The sequence below is a fragment of the Silene latifolia genome, chromosome 11 (assembly GCF_048544455.1).
Source record: "Silene latifolia isolate original U9 population chromosome 11, ASM4854445v1, whole genome shotgun sequence".
NCBI lineage: Eukaryota > Viridiplantae > Streptophyta > Magnoliopsida > Caryophyllales > Caryophyllaceae > Silene > Silene latifolia.
The window spans coordinates 152,012,992-152,034,058 of record NC_133536.1 but is presented as its reverse complement, the minus strand read 5'-3'; the positions used below and the strand labels follow the sequence as shown (position 1 = coordinate 152,034,058).

Genomic DNA, 21,067 nt, shown 5'->3' with positions numbered 1-21,067 from the left:
CAAACACAAAATAGTGAAATTCAAAATCGCTATTTTCACGAATTTCAAACGACGGAATCAAACACCGTCATTCTCAAACCACAAACCAAATACAAAATAGTGAAATTCAAATTCGCTATCTCTCACAAATTTCAAACTACGGAATTAAAAACCGTCTTTTCCCAAACAAAAAAGAAATGGTGAAATTAAAATTCGTTATTTTCTCTCAATTCCAAACGAAGAAAATTAAAAACGTCCTTTCAAACCAAATACAAAATAGTGAAATTCAAATTCGCTATCTCTCACAAATTTCAAACGACGGAATCAAAACCGTCTTTTCCCAAACAAAAAAAGAAATGGCGAAATTCAAATTCGTTATTTTCTCTCAATTTCAAACGACGGAAATAAAACCGTCAATTTCAAATCAAAAACTAGATAGTGAAATTCAAATTCACTATTTTCACAATTCCAAACAACGGAATTAAAAACCATCCCATTCAAAAAACGAAATAGCGAAATTCAAATTCGTTATTTTCCCACAATTTCACTTTCCAAGCTTCGGACCAACAAGTCCGACACCAAAACACCAAGTCCAGGACCAACAAGTCCAAAGCCCAGGACCCATGGGTCCAACATATAAAGTCCAGGACCAACAAGTCCAAAGCCCAGGACCCATGAGTCCAACATATAAAGTCCAGGACCAACAAGTCCAAAGCCCAGGACCCATGAGTCCAAAATACCAAGTCCAGGACCAACAAGTCCAAAACCCAGGACCCATGAGTCCAAAATACCAAGTCCAGGGCCAATAAGTCCAAAGCCCAGGACCCATGAGTCCAAAATACCAAGTCTGGGACCAACAAGTCCAAAGCCTGGACCAACGAGTCCAACACATCAAATCCCGGACCCACAAGTCCAAAACACCAAACACTAAAACCTCAACCAAAACTCCTTCACCCCTAAGTCCTTCTAGAGACTGTTGCAGGGAGACCTATCTAGGCTTCTGAGGATTCACCCCTCCAGCTCGTAATATCACACCTTAACCTTTAAGGTCCAGACATGGAAATCTGATCCCATGTTATTTACCAACCATTTCGTGCTCAGGCCACATCAAGCTGGAGACCCCATTCCGCACCACACTACAAGCCGTTACCCATCGGCCGAAACACCACAAAATTCTTGCTCCAGATTTTTATCTGTTAAGCAAACCCATTATTACCAAGCTCCACATTCCCTAATGTTGAAGCCATTTTTCACCACAATCCCCACGGAGTCCTCGAATGCTTTGCTATCGAGAACGGGGCATACCTAATCTACCCTTAGTCCACTTTTTAGTGTGCTCAAATGATAAGGAACATTTTCACAAATTACACCTTTTCGATTCATGATCAAGAGGTATTTATCTCCAATCAACCTTCGAGTCACCAAACGGAATTTTCCGTCGTGACGCTCAACTCCAAATTTTTATCTGTCAAACAAACCATTGCTCCACATTCCATAATGTCGAAGCCATTTTCACCCTGACCCAGATACGGAGTCCTCGAATGCTTTGCTACCGAGAACGGGACAAACCTAATCTACCCTTCGGGTCCACTTTTTAGTGTGCTCACATGATAAGGAACATTTTTACAAATTAAGACCTCTTCGATTCATGATCGAGGGGAATTCTCTTAAATAAATTTTTCGAGTCACCAACCGGAATTTACCGTCGTGACCCTCACACTTTAAGGTCCTAACAACTCGCTTAGGCACACATTTAGAACTACGATCTGGTTTGATTTCACTTCACGTGAATACGTAGGCAGTCCTTCAAGGACACAACCATACACCTCAAAATCACATTAAGGTCCTAACAAATCGCTTAGGCACACACATTCAGAACTACGATCTGGTTTGATTTCGCAAACACAGGAATACGTAGGCAGTCCTATTACGAGGAGACAACCACACCCCCACACACATTCAATTTTCACACCTTCAATTTACAACCCATTGCACACACAGCTCAAAACTACGATCTGGTTTGATTTCGCAAACACGCGAATACGTAGGCAGTCCTATTACATGGGCACAACCGCATACTCCTTTCACAACCCTTTCCAATTTTCAATCCTCAATAACCAGCTCAGAACTACGATCTGGTTTGATTTCGCACGCACGCGAATACGTAGGCAGTCCCCAACAGGGACACAACCGCACACCCATTTCAATCTCAACCATCAACATCAATCCTCAAAACCAGCCCACCCAGCTACAGAAAATTAATCTCATAACTCTTTACTGGGGACTTCTTCCTTAAGACGTCGCCCATTCCTTGTTTTGTCAAATTCCCATCTTCTCACTATGGGGGCTTCTCTTTCAAGATGTCACCCATCCTTTCCCCCCAAACATTTTTCGAGTCTCAACAACAGTCCAAAATAAAATTGCCCATAGCCTAGTGCTCGGTTCGAACGACGACAAGGTCTTGGTTCCGCTCTCCGAATCATCAAAACTCGAGAAGGGATCCCAAAACAAGCAAACAAGGGCAAAGATGTCTGGAGAAGATAATCAATTCTTGTTCCCCAGCCGAGCAGACCTTCTACCTCAGGGATTTGATACGCGTTGTCGCCCTTTCTTGGCTAGGAGTTGCACTTACATTGGCAAAGTCCGTCAAAGTAACCCCCGTGTCGTGTCGCTACTGAGTTTGTGTCGCATCCACGACTGCCCATTTGTCAGTCAGTCAGTATACGTCTGTGTGAGTCAGTGTCCCAACGGTCACGTGTCTCCAATCTATTAAATCACAAATCTACGAGTAACAAGACTCGCCTTTAAGCTTCACAACATTCAAAATTTCTATCTCCCTTCGTGTGAGATATTACGTGCTAGTTGCTTATATGCTAACTGCTCACATGCTTATGTGCTTACATGCTTATATGCTTACATGCTAGTTGATTTTATGCTAATTGCTCACATGCTTATGTGCGTACGTGCTTATATGCTTGCATTCAACGTGCTTGTCTATGCGACTACGGATTTGTGTGGTCACTAACCATGCAGATAATCTTGAGAAGACAAACTCACTCCAATTGAGTACTGGGTTCTTCCCAACAAACGGTGACCCATCAAGTCCAAGGGCTTTAACCCCGCCGATTACATGGCATACGCTACCTCCCAGCGAGCAGCAACTCATATCCCCGGCGAGTCCTGAGAAGTTTCTAACTCCCCAGCGAGTGCCGATTTTCAAATGTATGTCACATATGCTATTTCCCACACTCGATATTTCGACCACCATGGCTGGCGAACCTTTGTCCGAAAACAAGATACAACTCAAGGATGTATCCCGAAGATGCCTCGGGTACGACTCCTTTTCACAAGCTGGCGAGCCTTTGTCCGCAAACAAGATATAACTCAAGGACGTATCCCGAAGATGCCTCAGGTACGACTCCTTTTCACAAGCTGGCGAGCCTCTGTCCGCAAACAAGATACAACTCAAGGACGTATCCCAAAGAAGCCTCAGGTACGACTTCTTTTCACAAGCTGGCGAGCCTCTGTCCGCAAACAAGGTAAAACTCAAGGACGTATCCAGAAGATACCTCGGGTACGACTCCTTATCACAGCTGGCAGGCCTTTGCACGCACACGAGATACGACTCAAGGACATATCCCGAAGATGCCTCAGGTATAACTCCTTCCTATGGCTGGCGAGCCTCAAAACGCACCACCTTCAACACTGGCTGGCGAGCCTTTGCGCGCAAAAGAGTCAAGGATATATCCCAAAGATGCCTCAGGTATGACTCATTCTTATGGCTGGCGAGCCTTTATACGTAGTCTAATGGACTTTAAACGACCCGCATCGAAAGTCGACAGACTCTAAAATGTTCCCGACGGCAGGTCCTTGACTCGAATCCCCGAGTCGCCTTGGCGTCGCCCTTCCCGACGGCAGGTCCTTGGCTCAAACCCTTTTGAGTCGCCTCGACGTCACAATGGTCTTCAGGTTGTAATCTTCTATTGACCTGGAGATCATACTTTGACTTTTGCCCTGTCCAAGCCTCAGTCAAAGTGGGGGCTCTGTAGATACCCAGTATCTGCACCTTCCAAAAACCACCCGATGATGATCGGACTATAATGTGTTTTTGATATGCGTGCGTGGATTGGCTATACATGAGACGGTTTAATGCACTACTCGAATATGAAAAATTATTTTAAAAGTTTTCTAACTTCATTTGCATTAAAATAACACTATTTAGAGTTAAAACCGTCTTCGGACCCAAAACCGACTCAAAAACCCGCAACTCGAGTCAACCTGAGTCAACCCGAGTCAACCCAAATCTTGAATTTCAAAAATAATGCCATGAATGTTTTCATCATGTCATTTCCATTAAAATAACACTATTTAGAGTTAAAACCGACACCGAGCCAAAAACCGACTCGAAATTCAAATCTCGACTCACACGGGTCAAACCCGAGTCAAGCACACAAAACACCAACCTCAAGTAACACCAAAATCATCTTATTAGATGCCCATATTATTACACGACATCTTTTATGAATACCACATATCAACAATGGATGGAGAATAGGCCACGTCCAAATTGAAAGGTACAGTACACCCCATTGAGTCACGGGGTGGCTCGCGCCTCAATAGGGTGTCTCCTTAGCCTCCAAGCAAAATCAACCGACCTACCATCCCACATTTCTCTATAAATACCCACCATCACACACCATAATCTTCACACGCGAGAGTCCGCCCCCTCACATCTCCCTTAAACTTCTATACTCGACTTCCTAAGTCACAAAATCGACACGTGTTTACGACCTACCGATCGTAAACACAAGCCTTACACATATTGTTTGGTACCGTCGCCGTGAATTCGACCGACCCATTTGACCAACTCAATTCATCAATCAACATGTTTTAATTAACATATTTTCAACTCATTTTCAAAACAAAATCCTTTTCTAAGGCACCTTTTTAAACTTATTTGATCGCGATTAGTCACAACGAGAAAACCGTCTCTAAAGTCGTGTATTTCGCAAACAACAATACACGTAAGTTTGAGGGTGTAAACAACTCACTTTATTTCATGTCTTTACTGTTTTTATGAGTCTATAAGCATGAACAATGCATAACACGATTCAAATATAGGTTAGACGAGCCAAAACCGAGTTTTGGACCGAGACAGAAGCCCTTTGCTGTGCAAAGTGGCTCGCGCCTCTTGTGGATCTCGGGGCAGACTCATCCGTGATTGTTCTCGTCTTTCCTCTTTAAATCATTTCTTATTTGTAATCGGTTTTTACCGTTTCACATGTTCCAAATCATTTTTATGATAAACTTTTTAACCATAAATCATAATCACCCTTGGTTCTTTATACCATGACGGTTTAATCCGTGTCTCGGTGATATTAGTTGGTTAATTACATTTTAAAAGAAATCATTTTCTTTCATTTACCATTTTTTCTCATTTATTTACATTTGCAAACATATTAGTCATAATTCATAATCATCCTTGGTTCTTTATACCATGTCGGTTTAATCTGAGTACGATGACAAACTTGACTAATTACAAAGAAATGAACTTAACATATTTAGTTCAAATCAAACATTTTACATTTCTATTTGTAAACTATACTTTTCAAATATGCAAATCCGACAACGAATATTACTAACATAATAGTAATTATTCCGAGTCATGCAAACAATACTTGCAAATTATTTAATCAAAAATACGGGTTTAAACAACCTTTTCAAAACCAGGAGACACCCCCTTGGGTCGCCTCATGGCTCGCGCCCCAAGAGGCCGTCTGTTTTCTACATTTCAAAACCAGGGTAGAGCCCCTTCTATCGCCAATAAGCTCGCGCCCCAAAGGGGCTGCCTGGCACTGTTCTGCCTCGTTTTTAGCACTTGTCTAGGACGATCTCGATTACGGTTAATCCGAATACATGAAGGATCAGATTGACAAGTTTATGTTTTTTACACTTTGTCATTTGACACCCTTTTTTCAATAAATGGATCGTGTTAAGCATCATAACCCGAATTTGGTAAATGGATGTTTAATTTCCGTTCTCACATGTAAATCAACCATAAATCCAACTTGACATCTTATGCTTGATAATTGGATTAACGAACCGACTTAGAATGCTTACATGTTAGGTTAACACTTTTGGATGTGCATTCACGCATTTACACCGTTTTATCAACTCTTGCACTTAAACAACCCCAATCGATCAGTAGAGGCCGCTAACGCGGGCTGGATTGGGTGTCCGAATAAAGGGCTTCCCAATACGTACCCTCACCCCTTACTCAGAACCTTTAGATAGTGGATGGCCTTATCCAGGGCGTACGAGAGTCATTTTAGGCATAGAATGCTAAAAGGGGGACGTATCCTTATCTTTAGTACCTATGTCAAACACCGCTTTTTGCCTTGGTTGACCTAGGTATAAAGTGGATTCGAACGGGTTCCAAGCATCCCACAAATGCTTGGTGGCGACTCCGAACATATCTAATCGTTTCGAGACCTTTACCGAGACGAAACTGACCGATTTAAAGCGATCCGGTCGAAAGCATTTTTACGCCGCCGAGCGTGGCTTTCTAGACCGATGCATGTCCACAGATTGGCCAGGCGTGCAGGTGGCCCGTGACTACGGACCGGTAGGTGGCCCAAATCCACAGACCGAGACGTGGCCCATGTCCACAGTGAGCAGTCGGTCTTAGCAAATTGGTGTTTGGATCTTAGCTGGGTGCTTGGAGGGACGAGTCTACCACGAGCCACGGCAGGGACAGTATTACATAGTTGATAGATGTCACGAGTTGTATCTTTTGTTTTGTTTAATCACTTCTAATTTAATATAATTGTTTTTTATCGACATTTGATTATTACTCTTCCTCGGGCAACCGAGATGGTAACGTCCTTATCTGCTAGGAAAGGTCTTGTTATGGCTCCTGGGTAGATGGGGGTGTTATAAAGCGGTATCAGAGCGACGATTTTGGAACCTGTAACTAATGAGCCCAATGAATGTATTGAGTCTAATAAAATGAACCTGGTGTATGTATGTTGGGAGCCCCGGCTGATGCTTGATTTTGGGTGAGAAGGCGCCCTCATTTTAAAATCATGGCCCCAATATTCTTAAGCCAGCCACCGAGTATGGGGATATTGAGTCGGGAATTACATGCACAGTTGTGTATGATATATAGATTAGATATAGTTGTGATCGAGTCTATAGTAATGATGAAACGTAAAAAGCTGTGAGTCGTTGGAAGTGTTTGTGTGGATGTAATAGAGATGGTGAATGTGCTAATAGTTGCATACGAGAATTTGATAATGTGATGGTGGTAATGGATTGTGAATCTTTATAGGCGTTCTAGATAGTGTAAATTGTCAAGTAATGCTGTGGAATGCAATGGATGAATGTTGTTGTGTACTCTTGTGAATCGGCATAGTTATGTGAGATATTTTGTGGTCGAATTGTTGTGTTATGCTTAAAACGTTGAGCAAATTTGAGTAGTAAATGATAGCTAATTGCTAAATGGATGCTTAATGTAGTATAATCACTTGTCGAACGTTCAATTTGAATATGCGTAGGCGGGAGTAGAATAATGTGCTATTATATATACATGTATATTCATGTGAATTGAAACAAATCATAGTTAAAACATTTTGTGTAATGTTTGGTATAGGATGGAATGACATGTGCAATGTTCGGATGAGATAGTTGTGTGGCATTTGAGTTAGTATTAATGTGTTGTATTTGGATGAACTAATCAGTGACGAGTTCCAAATATACTTTGAAATCGACACAAGTTGTTGTTTTGCAGGAACCGATAACCGAACTCGTAACTTTTAACATTATTCCTAACCTTACTCGACCGATTATGAATGCCTACACGATCGAGTAGACCTTAATCGATCTAGTTGTGGGGTTATTGGATCGAAAACATAGGAATTGCCAGCGATAACTCGATCGAGTAACTCCAACTCGATCGAGTAGAGGCTACTCGATTGAGTACCCGAGTTACTCGATCGAGTAAGTGCTGCTATACCCGTGTTTTATCGGGATTCTTATGCTTTCCCAATTTCATTCTTCTTCCTATTTCGTTTCACTCTAACCCTAATTCTCTCAAATTCTCTTTACTCCCAAAAACCTTGGTGAAGTGTGTGCTTAATCTCCTTTTTTTCTCCTTGTTAATTCGTTCTACTCATTTCCAAATCATTCAAGGTAAGGATGCTGCTCTTTTTCTTTGTTTTAAATCGATTAGAAACATGTAAACGTGTTAGATTTTCTAAAAAATTCATTTTATACTCATGGATGTTTGTTTATAGTTGTTGTATTTTTGTAGAATTGCTCTAGTTTGTTGATTATTGATGCTAGAAGTAGAAAACTCGAAGCAATATAGGGGTATATATGGACCGAAATTTCTAGGGTTTGGATTACAAATTCAATTTTTGTTTGTCTTTTGAGTATGTAAAAGGGAAAATAGAGTAAAGTATGTTGTTAGTATGATATTTGGTGTTGATTTTTATTAGTTTCACCCAAAATTTTGTCTTAAAACTCCGTCTTAAAAGTGCCCCAAACTAAAATTCGTCTCAAACCTTTATGATGATTAACTTTCTGTAAAGCTATTTTGAGGGGATTTGTACCCCAATTTGCTAGTTATTGTTGCAATTTTTGTATTTTGGAAACCAGAAGACCGTCTTTTATGAGATGTGGGAGTAATATGTTTTGGATATTGTTGGTTGTTTTGTGAAAACTAATTTGAATTGTTATCTCTTTATACATGAGTATACTTTGAAGAGTTCTTTCGTTCAAGTAAGTGTCCGTTTGTGTGCCTAAACATATGTTGATACAGATGCTGACAGCGGCTGGAGCGACGCGTTAGAATAAGAGGGAAAGGGCCTTTGAGCCCGAAGTTGGGGAGGGCAATCAGGGACCCACTGTTCCACCGTCCTTGAGTACCCTAGCATTGTCTTTGCTGACTTTAAGCAAAGAGAGGCTTTTGTTGAGTTGCAGAAATGCCGTATGAAACCCACTAGAGGTATCGACACCACCATCCTCGAGGACCTTAAGATAGAGACGGATGTGAGGTATATTTTTGAAACCTTAGGTTTGACGGGTTTGTATCGTCTGAAGAAGCACTCCTACCCTTTCTTGACTCTGGAGTTTATGAGCTCATTTTTGTATGACGCGATAGCTAAGAATGTGCAGTTTCATCTTATGAACACAACTTTTCTCTTGTTTATGGACCAGTTTGCTTCTCACCTGGGGCTTGCTCGACCTGAGAAGGGATCCCTTAGGGACATCCCGACTGAGTGTGGGGCTAGTATTTACACGCCTTTTTTTTACCGGTAAGTCCTCCCCCCCGAGTAACATGTTGATAAAAGACGTTCAACATGTCACTTTGAAGATCTTTCTTCGTGCCTTGACATGTCTGCTCTATGATCAGAAAGATGTGAGTAAGTTAAACTCACATGAGATGATGTTGCTGGTTACTTATCTCAAGCCCACCCGAGCCCCAATAGTTTCTTTTAGTGCCCCGGCCATAGTCTGTGCTAGCCTAGCTTTGATGGCCACCTCTGTGACGCGGAACTTGAGTTGTGGTGCTATTGCCACACGGTTGGCTGAGCGGTTGACCACCTTTAAGGCTTCCTCGGTCCTTACACCTATGGTTCCATCTGTGCCTACCTTGGACCGAGACTACTTCATCGACAGAAATGGTTTAGGACTTTGGAGGGTGGTGGGTTGGCCTGGGAAGTATGGGGTATGAGCTGGATGAGGATATCTGACCCCGAGCATCTTCCTGCGACTGAGTCTTTGATGATGGCGGTAGTGGAATCGGACTCCGATAAGGATGAGGAGGCTCCTACTCGGCAGTACTACCTCATTGATGACGGTATTTTGGAGGTGATGCAAGAGACGACTAAGGGGGGTCAGGCTAGACATGAGGATCGGCAACCTAGAGTTGGGAGGGGTACGAGACAGGTGAGAGAGAGAGAGTTGTTGAGACCCAGTCGGAGCAGCCCATGCCTCCACAGTATCAGTATCCTAGCTACCCTTCGTCCTTTAGTCCTGAGATGTGGGTTAGTGAGCTCACGGAGAGGGTATCTGCCACTTTGACGCTCCAGAACCTACACGAGATGGCATATGTGTAGGGCATTAGGACCGCCTCACAGTATGAGGTCCGTCGCAGTGTCCGTCGCACAGTATGAGGTCCGTCGCAGTGTCTGTCGCACAGTATGAGGTCCGTCGCAGGTTTAAATTTGCTACGGATTAATATTCCGTCGCAGTGTGTCCGTCGCATCGAAACGTTTTTTTTGTAGTGCTCGGTCCAACCGGTGTGGTGGAGAGGTGTTGGGGATGACAGTGGAGTCTTTCACTCCTTTTGGCGTGGATCCGACTACCTGGGGAAAGCCTAGAAGTTACCCCTTCGGTTGTTTATCACCATGGCGAGTGCGAGCAGACTCAAATACAGGAACTACCACAAGCGAGGATACAGCTGGAGCAGGCACATCCGGAGGAGGAGGTGGAGATGAGGAGATGGAGGAGCCGGCCTTGGACTGATGTTGTTTGTTGTTGTTTTATGTTCATTTCCATGGTTTGTAGTTAGTTGATTTTTGCTTGGTTGGTACTTTCGATATACTTTGGTTTGTACTTGGCTATAAGGCCGTATTTTGTTAGACTTTGAAACTCGCTATGCAGGTGGTTAGTGTCAAAGATGAAACTCCGACGTTGATTATGTTTCCTTGGTATTGCAATGTTTTCTGTGGGGAATTTCACGTGTGGCTACTCGATCGAGTGCCCCTTACTCGATCGAGTAACTGCGGGTGTGGATAAGAAATCCCTACTGGACTCGACGTACTCGATCGAGTACCTGATAAAATCGATCGAGTAGCTTCTTAGCTCAATCGAGTGCCCCTGTATACCGGTTGTTTTATTCTAAATTGTTGCTGGTCATCCTGCATATGCACCTTGCTGATAATATGTTCCTTTGTCATTATTGGTAATAGCGTGGTCGTGTTTCAAGTATGGTTTATACAATGTAAGCATGGTTCCTGTGCTTTCACACCTTTTGGATTTTTAATTGAATTGCTGGAGGTAACATGTTAAATGGTGGTTATAATTCCTTGTTACATATTTTGGTAACGTCACGTAAGGAGTTTCTCGATGTTCATGTATAACAATTGGATGACGAAGTGTGTAATTGTGTTATCCGCTTTTCCTATGGTCTTAATATGCAAAAGTCATATCTACGTAATGTCAATAAAGTACCATGTTAGTTAATTAGTCTTAACGCATTTTACAACTGTTTCGTAATGTTACTATTGATTAAAATTGAGTCTTATGTAATGGTTATAGTTCGTCTAGAAGGTGAACTTCAGGGACGAAGTTCTTTTTAACAGGGGAAGAGTAATTTCGCATGGAAAATGACAAATTATGACAATCTTATCGTATTTTGAGTAGTTGTTTTGAGTAATTGTTTGTAATTGTTGAATAATTATTGGTAAGTGTTGGTAAAATTCACCGTGTTGTTGTACTTTGTTTCCGAGTAAAATTGAATTGTTGCATTGTTGAGTAATATATATGATTTAAAGGAATAATATAAATGTGGTAGAATTAATTTAAAATGAATTATAATTTGCTTGTTGTATAAGTGATTGATAATTTACTGCATTGTGACGATTCATTTTTTGTTGAATAAATAGTTGATGGATGAGTAAACGGATAGATGTGGGGGTTTATACTCGTGTAATGATAGAAGTAAGTGGAAGTAACGGTTGTGTTGGTTTGCTCCCGTGTATAATGCATATTTGATGACTCGAGAGGACATCGTGTTGAATGATGTGTGATAAGGTAGATGATGATGATGGTTGGTGAGAATTCATATCGGAATGGTATACACGAACGGTTGTACTTGTCTTTGTCGGAATGGATGGTTGTAGGTTGCCTTAGTTCCTTTCTATCTTGTGTCGTGGGGGAGGATGAGTTGAACTTCGGGGATGAAGTTCTTTTTAAGGGGAGAATACTGTAATACTCGTCCTTTTAGAGACCCGTTGACCGTCGTTAACCAACCTTAGGCACCTATCTAGACCTTCGGAAACCTTACGAGTTAACCTTGTGACGTTGTGAGCCTTTGAGTTCATGTAACTCGATCTAGCGGAGGATACTCGATCGAGTAGCATAGTCACTCGATCGAGTAAGTTGTTTACTCGATCGAGTAACGGAAGTCCAACGGGAAAATATAATCGTATATCATGAAACCCAAATCATTTCTTTTCCTTTTTGTGACACCCCCATACTCCAAGTGCCTTAACAGGACCACTTAAGGTATGGAAACGTCACCATCTCGGTTACCCGAGGCAATGATAATCATAAGATAATAACAAAACATACTTAAAAGTAAATACGGTTTAAAGTGATTACATGTCAAAACCAAAACTGTTAAACTGAAATACAATGTTCTCAAAAGGTCTACTGATAAAACTGTCACAACTACAAGACATCGTCTGACACAGCGGAAGACTCTTCTAACTGCCACGTGATGACACATCCCAGCTATCCCATATGCATCATATCATACCTACTTAATAACTTCTCACCATCCCTGAATGGATCACCACAGTTTTTAAAACAATTAACAGGGTCAGTACTAATTATACAACACAAAGCCACAAGGAAACAAATGCCAAAACAGCTCAATCAATCACAACAATCCTCCAGTCTCCATAACCAAACTCCACACAACTGACTATACACTAAAGTGTGTAGTCCTACCAGAGTACCCATCGCAACAAGTACTCCACACCGCCAGTGGGGGACCGCAGCCGTACCCACCAAATCCCCGATCATCAACCACTGAGCGATAAACCCAAGTTTCCTTAATGTTCACATCCCCTCCTGTGGCGGGTTCCACGGAGGGCGAACCAAGGGCGTGAAGCCACTCCCGCAACTGACTCCACTCCGCCAGGGAAGCACCCCGAAAATCACAGACAGATATACAACAACAATCAACAATATAAATCAACAACCATCAAGATCAACCAACAATATAATTAATCAATAACCACAACACAATCACCACACACATCATGTAACTAATACTGAGTAGGGAAAACCCTACCTGGAAAGCAACACGAAATCAGACGATCAAACAGCATTCTCAGAATCTCTCCTCAACGAACCCTCCTCCTATACATACATACATATTATTACTACCATAACACATCGTCACCAAAACCCCTAAATCCCCAAATAAGGGTTTAACCAAACTTAACGAAATGATAAGAAAATTATATGTAGAACTTACCCACAATGCAAGGATCACAAAGGTATAAAGAACGATGAAAATCGACACTTCTAGCTCCGGGATTTCCTAATAATGCGAAGGAAATAGGCAACGTAACTTGAAACTTCTCCTTGATTGTGATTTAGGTTTTGTAAAAGTGTTTTATGAAAATATGATGAAAGTATATATATTAATCCGCATTATTAACAAACCCGTCGCAAATCACCCGTAACCCGACTTACTCGATCGAGTAAGTCACTTACTCGATCGAGTGACCCCTACTCGATCAAGTGCCAAGCTTACTCGATCGAGTACCCTACAGGCAGACTACTGTTTTGCATAAAACCAAACTTACTCGACAGAGTAAGCCCCACTCGATAGACTACCCCAAGACGCATAAAACCATAGTATTACAGTCTTCCCTCCTTAAAAAGAACTTCGTCCCCGAAGTTCAAACCACAATTAAAACAAAAGCACACTAACAGCCTTCCGACACAACAACATAAACAAAACTCAACATAAAACTCCAAAACATACTTCCCAAACCAACTCAACCCGACTCAAAACAACTACTAACTATATCAAAACCAACATAAACATGTAAAAAAACTCTATGCGACCATTTCCTACCCCCTTAAAAAAACAAGGTTACGTCCCTGTAACCATACGTACCTGATCAAAAAGAGACAGGTACCGCTCCCTCATAGCCTCATCCGCCTCCCATGTAGCCTCCTCAACCTCATGGTTAGACCAAAGAACCTTAAGCAACACTGTCTCACCATGTCTAATTTTGCTAACCTTCCGATCAAGAATATGTTTAGGCACCTTGAGATAAGACAAAGACTTATCCAGCTCTATGTTCTCTACCTCTAACACATGTGACAGATCACTAACATACTTTCGCAGCTGAGATACATGAAACATATTATGCAGTCTACCCAAAGCAGACGGTAAAGCCAACCGATAAGCAACCTCACCTACACGATCTAAGATCTCATACGGTCCTATGAACTTCTGGCTCAGCTTCCCTTTCTTACCAAATCTCATGACCCCACGCATAGGAGATACTTTCAAAAGAACCTTGTCCCCAACCTGAAACTCTATATCCTGGCGATGTAGATCTGCACAACTCTTTTGTCGATCTTGGGCCGCTCTCATCCTCTGTCTGATTAGCTTAATCTTTTCCACCATCTCATGCACCATCTTTGGTCCTAAAACCACTGCCCCAGCACTATCGTCCCAACAAATCGGACGCCTACACCTCTTCTAATATGAAGCCTCAAATGGCGCCATGCCAATACTGGTGTGATAGCTGTTGTTGTAGGAAAACCCAATCAAATCCAACCTTTGCTCCCAACTACCACCAAAATCCATAACACAAGCTCGCAACATATCCTCTAGAGTCTTGATGGTCCTCTCCGTCTGGCCATCTGTCGCAGAATGAAATGCTGTACTCATCTTTAAGGTAGTTCCCAAGGACTCATGCAACTCTTATGCTCTCTTTGGCACTACCCTAGCCGGCCACCTCTCTCATATAATAAGAATTTTTTCTCATTTTTACTTACTCCAATTCATTCATTCACATCACATGCAAACTCTCTCACACATATTCATTTCTCTTTCACCAAAACTTGAGAAATTTTGATTCAAATTGTTCAACGAGATTACTAATATTATTATTGAAATATATGAGTATTAGTAATCAATTTTAAGGTAGACTACTAATTAAATAAATATCTAGTTAATATTATTTAGTAGAGATAAGGGTTAAATCTTGGGTGCAATCAAGAGGAGAGCTCTTAATATAGTGTTTTGGAGAATCATCCTAATACTTATTATAGCTCAAGAACAAGTGAAGGTAGGAGACCTTACTTGTGCCCATAAATCCGAAAACAATAATGTAAGGGACATTATTTTCTTTATTAATCTCTTATTTTGTTATGCATGCACTAGATCTAAAATAACACAAATTAAGAAGTTAATTAGTTCACTATTAGAAGAGTCTAATAATAGATATATGAACCTAACAAGTGGTATCAAAGCATAAGATGTTGCATGCATAATCGGTTATTGTTTTTCCGAGTTAATTTGTTAACATATAAAACTAAAAATTTGTGATTTATAAGAGTAAGTCACGAAATCATGATGCATGTTATATATTCTGGTCCTAAAAGGTTTTTAGGTCATTTTTATGATTTATGAAAATTTATTGCTCATTTTAATGATTTTTAGTGATTTTATTGCATTTTTATGATTAAAATGGGTTTTTTATTCACTAAAAATAGTTAAATATCACTACTGGCCGTGATTTTTTAGTATGACTTCACATGAATATTTTATGTATTGAATGTAAAATTTCATATTAATGTGATTAATATTTCATGATTTATGATTTTTATGTGATAAAAGTGGCATAAATGGAGATTAAATGACTAAAAATGGCTAAACTAAGTTTCTGACCTTAAAAATCTTATATGACCTCACATGCATATTTTAAAAGTTGTGTGTAAAATATCATATTAATTTGATTAATATTTCATGATTTATGATTTTTATGAGATAAAAATGGATTAAAAGAGGTAAAATGGTTAAAAATAGTTAAACTTCGAACCAGGCCATGAGATTTTAATATGTTGTCACATGGATTATTTACACAATGTATGTAAAGTTTGAGATGAAATGATCTCGTTTAGCATGATTTATGAATTTTTAGTGTAAAAATGGCATAAATAGTGATTATTTTAGCATAAATAGCTAAAACGAATTGGATGGCATGAGAAAATTATTTTAGGTTGCATAAATATCCCACTTATCAGATCTAAAGTTGTAAAATTGATTGGATTAATTTTTGTATACTTTAGATGTTTTATGAGATAAAACCGATAAATTGCAACTATATTTCCTCGAAATTAATTCGAATATTTTAACCATGATTTTTGACATTATGAGTGTCATGAAATTATTAGAGAATGTTCAAAAATTTTAAATTCAAATTTTGAAATTATTTTAATTTAATTTGGATTTATTTCATAAATGTGATGATTTTAAGGTAAAAAATGAGCATATAATTAAATCAAGTTGAATTATTGTCAAAAATTGAGTGATGACTAATTTTTGAGTCCTAAGAGTGTTAGGATAATGAACTTGAGCATAAATGTGATTTAAGTGTTAATTTGTGGTTTTAAGAAGTTATTATCACGTATTTCCATAAAACCGGGTTATATATATATGATATAAGTTAAATAGGGCGATTTGGCACATAATTTGGCATGATAGACACATATTATAATGCTTCATATTTCAATTGTTGAATGTCTTTTATTTATATAATTTTGAATTATGTAATTTTATCTTAGTATGGCCTTAGTTTTAATCGATATTACCCGTAATGAAAGGGAATATTGATTCGGTTGTAATTTAATGTGATCTCGTATCACTTTTATTTTTACTAGTTTTTCATATTACAAATGTATAATAGGAATAGCTTTGTATTTTTAATATTATTTGTAATTATGGAATTTTTTCAAGACGGTGCCATTCGGAAAGGCGTTCCGACAAAAACGGTGTTCTTGGGAGGCGTGCCACTTGAAGATTCAAGGTACCAAAGGAGTTGGTTACCGAATATGTAATAGATTATTGGATTTTCAATTTTAGGAAGGCCATACTAGGAATTTATTATTGCTTTGCATTTCTTTTAATATGTTGCATGCATTGCCAAATCGCCATAACAACACATGCATATCATATCGAGTCATCGACCATGTCAATTATAATTATCGTAGTTCACCGCTTTAGTTAACTTAAAACGTGATAGATAATAAATTGATACGACCTCTCACAAATTAATAATTGAGGATTAGCCTTACCAAATAGTAGAAACCATGAGTCCCAATTTCATGAGGAAGTAGGCTCGGCTCACCGGGGTACTAAACTTGTTACGTTGGGTAAGTGGGTAATAAAATGTTATTACATCGAAATTTGGATTGAGCTCAACGGAAGTATTCGTGACCGTAGTCGCATGTGTTCCGGGCTAAAGATAAATATTAAAGTAATTTTTATCGACCGAGAGTTCTAGAAGTAGAATCGATTAAAGAGTTAATCCACCGAATTATATTGATAAGGGATGAATCGGCTCACCGTGCCCGAGTTAATATGAATTTGGATCTCGTAATCATTTATAATAGTTGGGTAGAGATCACTATATAAATGCAATACTTGTTTACAAGTATTATTAAAATGATAGATGTTAATTATTTCCTTCATTTCCGTTTTTGTAGTTATTTATACGTAATGGGTTCATCTAATACACTTACACCAATCACCATTAATTCATGGCTCTAATCATTCGATAAAAAGTGCTCCGAATATGACAATGATACGATTAGAGAATTACGCTGTGGCATTGGTCAGGATGAAAATCTTTGCTTCTTTACCACCTCCACACCACCCACTCCAATATTAATGCCCATCACTTTGGTAAGAAAATCTTGTGAAGAAAATATCACTAATTCCAAGGCATCATAGTTGGTAGAAACAAGGAGAAATATTAAATTCAGTGGGAGTTCTAGCAAGAATGTCCTTGTAACTAAAAGGAGTAATGGTATGATTAAAGGAAAGGTAAAGATGGGTGAGAAATCCAAACCTGATAATGAATTGGAAATGGATAGTGAGACTACCACAACCAAGACCAAGAAGGGGGCCCAATCCTATGAGGAATGTCATTATTGTAATGTCATGGGCCATTGGAAACGAAATTGCCCAAAGTATTTGGGAGATCTCAAAGCTGGACTTGTCACTCTACTTGGTATGATTTGTTTCGAAATTGTTGTTATTGATATTAATTATACATCCACCTCAACGTGGGTATTGGATACCGATTGTAGTTTTCACCTTTATAATCGTATACAGGGGCTTGGAAATTTGGAAAAGCTAAACAATAGTGATATAAATCTCCGACAAGGAAATGGAGCTAGGGTAGCCGACACTGATGTGACTCGTATTTGAGTATATTTAGTCCCCAAATTAGGCTCGTTCCTATGCTTTCTAATGCGTAATTAGGTCATTTACTACCTTTAGTTTCCCGTTTTGCATATTCTTTGAGGTTTTGTTCCCTTGGTAGGAAAGGAGTGCAAACCTTGCATTTTCATGGCAAAATGGAGCTAAATTGATCAAATTCTATGACCAAGCATCAAAGGGAAGACAATGCTAGAAGGCCTATGAAGGAAATAAAGTAGCTTGGGCAATGATGAAAGGATCCTTGCATCTCCAACAAGATCCCTGAGGATTGTTGAGGAAAGAAAAGAAGAGAAGTGGCTGACAAGGAATCCGAGCGTCTCCCTGCCCAGGACGAGCGTCTCCCTGCTATAATCCGAGCGCCCGGATGACAAGACGCTCGTCTTGAGGCCAAATGATCCGAGCGTCCCTCCCACAATCCGCTCGGATTCCCATGCAGAACCAAAAGGTCCCTGCTACCTAGACGCTCGAGACGAGCATATTACTTGGAGACTACCAAAACAGAGATGAGCATCTCCTTGGAGAGGAGCACTTCCTCAACTTTTCTTAAGGGTCTTAATAGTCATTTAAGCCCTTAGTAACCATAATCTTTGTACCTAATCTCAAGAATAAATACCCCCTTTGTACTACCTAGATTAGCTTGTCATCTTAATAGATCTTAATCTTATCATAATCAAGTCCTAATACTCTTCTAATCTTGTAATCAATTCTTAATTTAGCATTAATACAAATCTCATTTCTTATATCATTCCTTAATTTCTCTATTGTTCATCATTTATTTTGGGTAATTAGAAGATTATTTGGGTTTATTTGGAGGATTGACAACCTTCCATCAATCATCAAGTACTTCTATTATTCTTTGCTTTATTATTTGGAATCAACTTTATAGGTATAATTCTCTCTTAATCCCTTTTTAATTATTGTTAATCATCTTCATTTGTTCATCTTGTTTTGCCTTGCTAGTATGATTGACAACCTTGTTAGCATGTTAAACTTGATAATGAGTGAGTAGTTTCCTTAACTATAGTTAATGGGGAATTAGGGGAAACCAACATGGGGATTAATTCATGCTTAATCTAATATGTTTTCATATTTAATTTGCTTGCTTGTTGTGATTTCAACTTATGCACATGTTATGTTTGATGAAATGCGAGCCTATGAATCCTTGCATTTTTTACCCATCACTTACCCTTTCAATGAGACTTGTAAGACATAAACCAACTTGAGTCTCATTAGACCGTGCATATAGTTGGATAGGTAGGATTAAGTCGACTTGTAGGTGTTGTACAATCTAATCGATTCGGCTCCAGGACCCAAACCTTCCTAGGGATTGTAAGATATACACTAACTCGATCCCATCACAACAATAATTGCTTGCATCTAGTCGAAAACATGTTTGTATGATCAAATCCCATGAATCCCCTATGAACCCATGACACCCTAGTGCCTTTAATCAATTGTTTACATCTCATTTTAATCATCTTGCTTGCTTTCATTACTTTATTTACATTGTTATTTAGTTTTGTTGATCTCCTACCTCAACCCAAATTGTGACACCTTTAGACATAACCATTTGCAATCGAAAATCCTACATCAATACCCGTCCCTTGAGGTCCGACCTTTACTTACCTCTTTTCTAAGAGTAGAGTAGTTTGTGAAGTTATAAATATTGTTTTGGTCTAGGTAACTCTTAACGACAAGTAACCGAATCCATACACCGAACAAAAATGGCGCCGTTGCCGGGGACGGTGTTAAATTGATTTGATTTTTTTTATTGTTTTTAGTTGTGCCTTTATTTACCTTGGCGAAGTCAAACTCTTCAAGGTTTGTTCTAATTGTTTTCAAGTTGTTTGATATTTTGCATGTCTAGGAGATCACAAGGTAACTTGTTACCCATTGATCTTGAAATTGAAAGAACTTTGACCAACAATAGAAGACTTGCTAGAAATAGTTTGAGAGGTATTGGTGAAATTGTGGACATTCAACTAAATAATATTGAGTTTATCAACCCTTTTGCAAGAGAAGGAGAGGATAACCCAACACATAACCAACCACAAAATCAACCCACAATGCCTAAATTTTCATCACATTCCGTACCAACCAAGGAGAACCTACCATATGGTATTCCTACACCACAACATTTGACCGGTAATTTCATTGCAAAATCCGCATTTATACAATGAGTTGAGAGAAGTCAATTTGGGGGGATGCCTAGTGAAGACCCTCATTCTCATATGGAGACTTTTTGTGACTATTGTGATGCGATTTCTCAAACCGGAGTGACTTAAGACCAAATTCGATGGGTCTTATTTCCTTTTTCTTTGATTGGTTCCGCGAAACAATGGTTGAAGAGCCTAGATAAGGCTACTCTTGGTATTGACTCTTGGATGAAATTGGCACTTGTTTTCTACAAGAAATTCTATCCTCCGGAAAAGACTAGCATGTTAAGAGCCCAAATCACCGGGTTCAAACAAAGGGATGAAGAATCCTTGTATGAAGCATGGGAGAGATTCAAGGATACTTGCCGATCTTGTCCACATCATGGACTTAGCGAGTGGTTCCTTGTACAACAATTTTGGAATGGTCTATATGAAGACTCCCGAAAATTTCTCAATATGGGATCAAATGGTTTGTTTACCAAAGTTGATGATAATCAAACATGGAACAAGATTGAGGAAATGGCGGTCCATAACTCACAATATAATAGACCTCGTAAGGCTACTAGAGGAGGAAAGCATGAAGTGGACTCTATTACTCAATTGGGTGCTCAACTTAGTGCTCATATTGATACCATTAATTTGAAGTTTGAGAAGGCAATGGATA

The 21,067-nt window shown here is 39.5% G+C and overlaps 1 non-coding gene across 1 annotated transcript; it reads right to left on the bottom strand.

Annotated features, from left to right (window-relative positions):
• Positions 1–20,685: 20,685 nt before the first annotated feature.
• Positions 20,686–20,792, bottom strand: LOC141615555 (small nucleolar RNA R71). Its single transcript, XR_012529972.1, has one exon. It is a non-coding gene; the product is annotated as a small nucleolar RNA R71 (small nucleolar RNA).
• Positions 20,793–21,067: the final 275 nt, after the last annotated feature.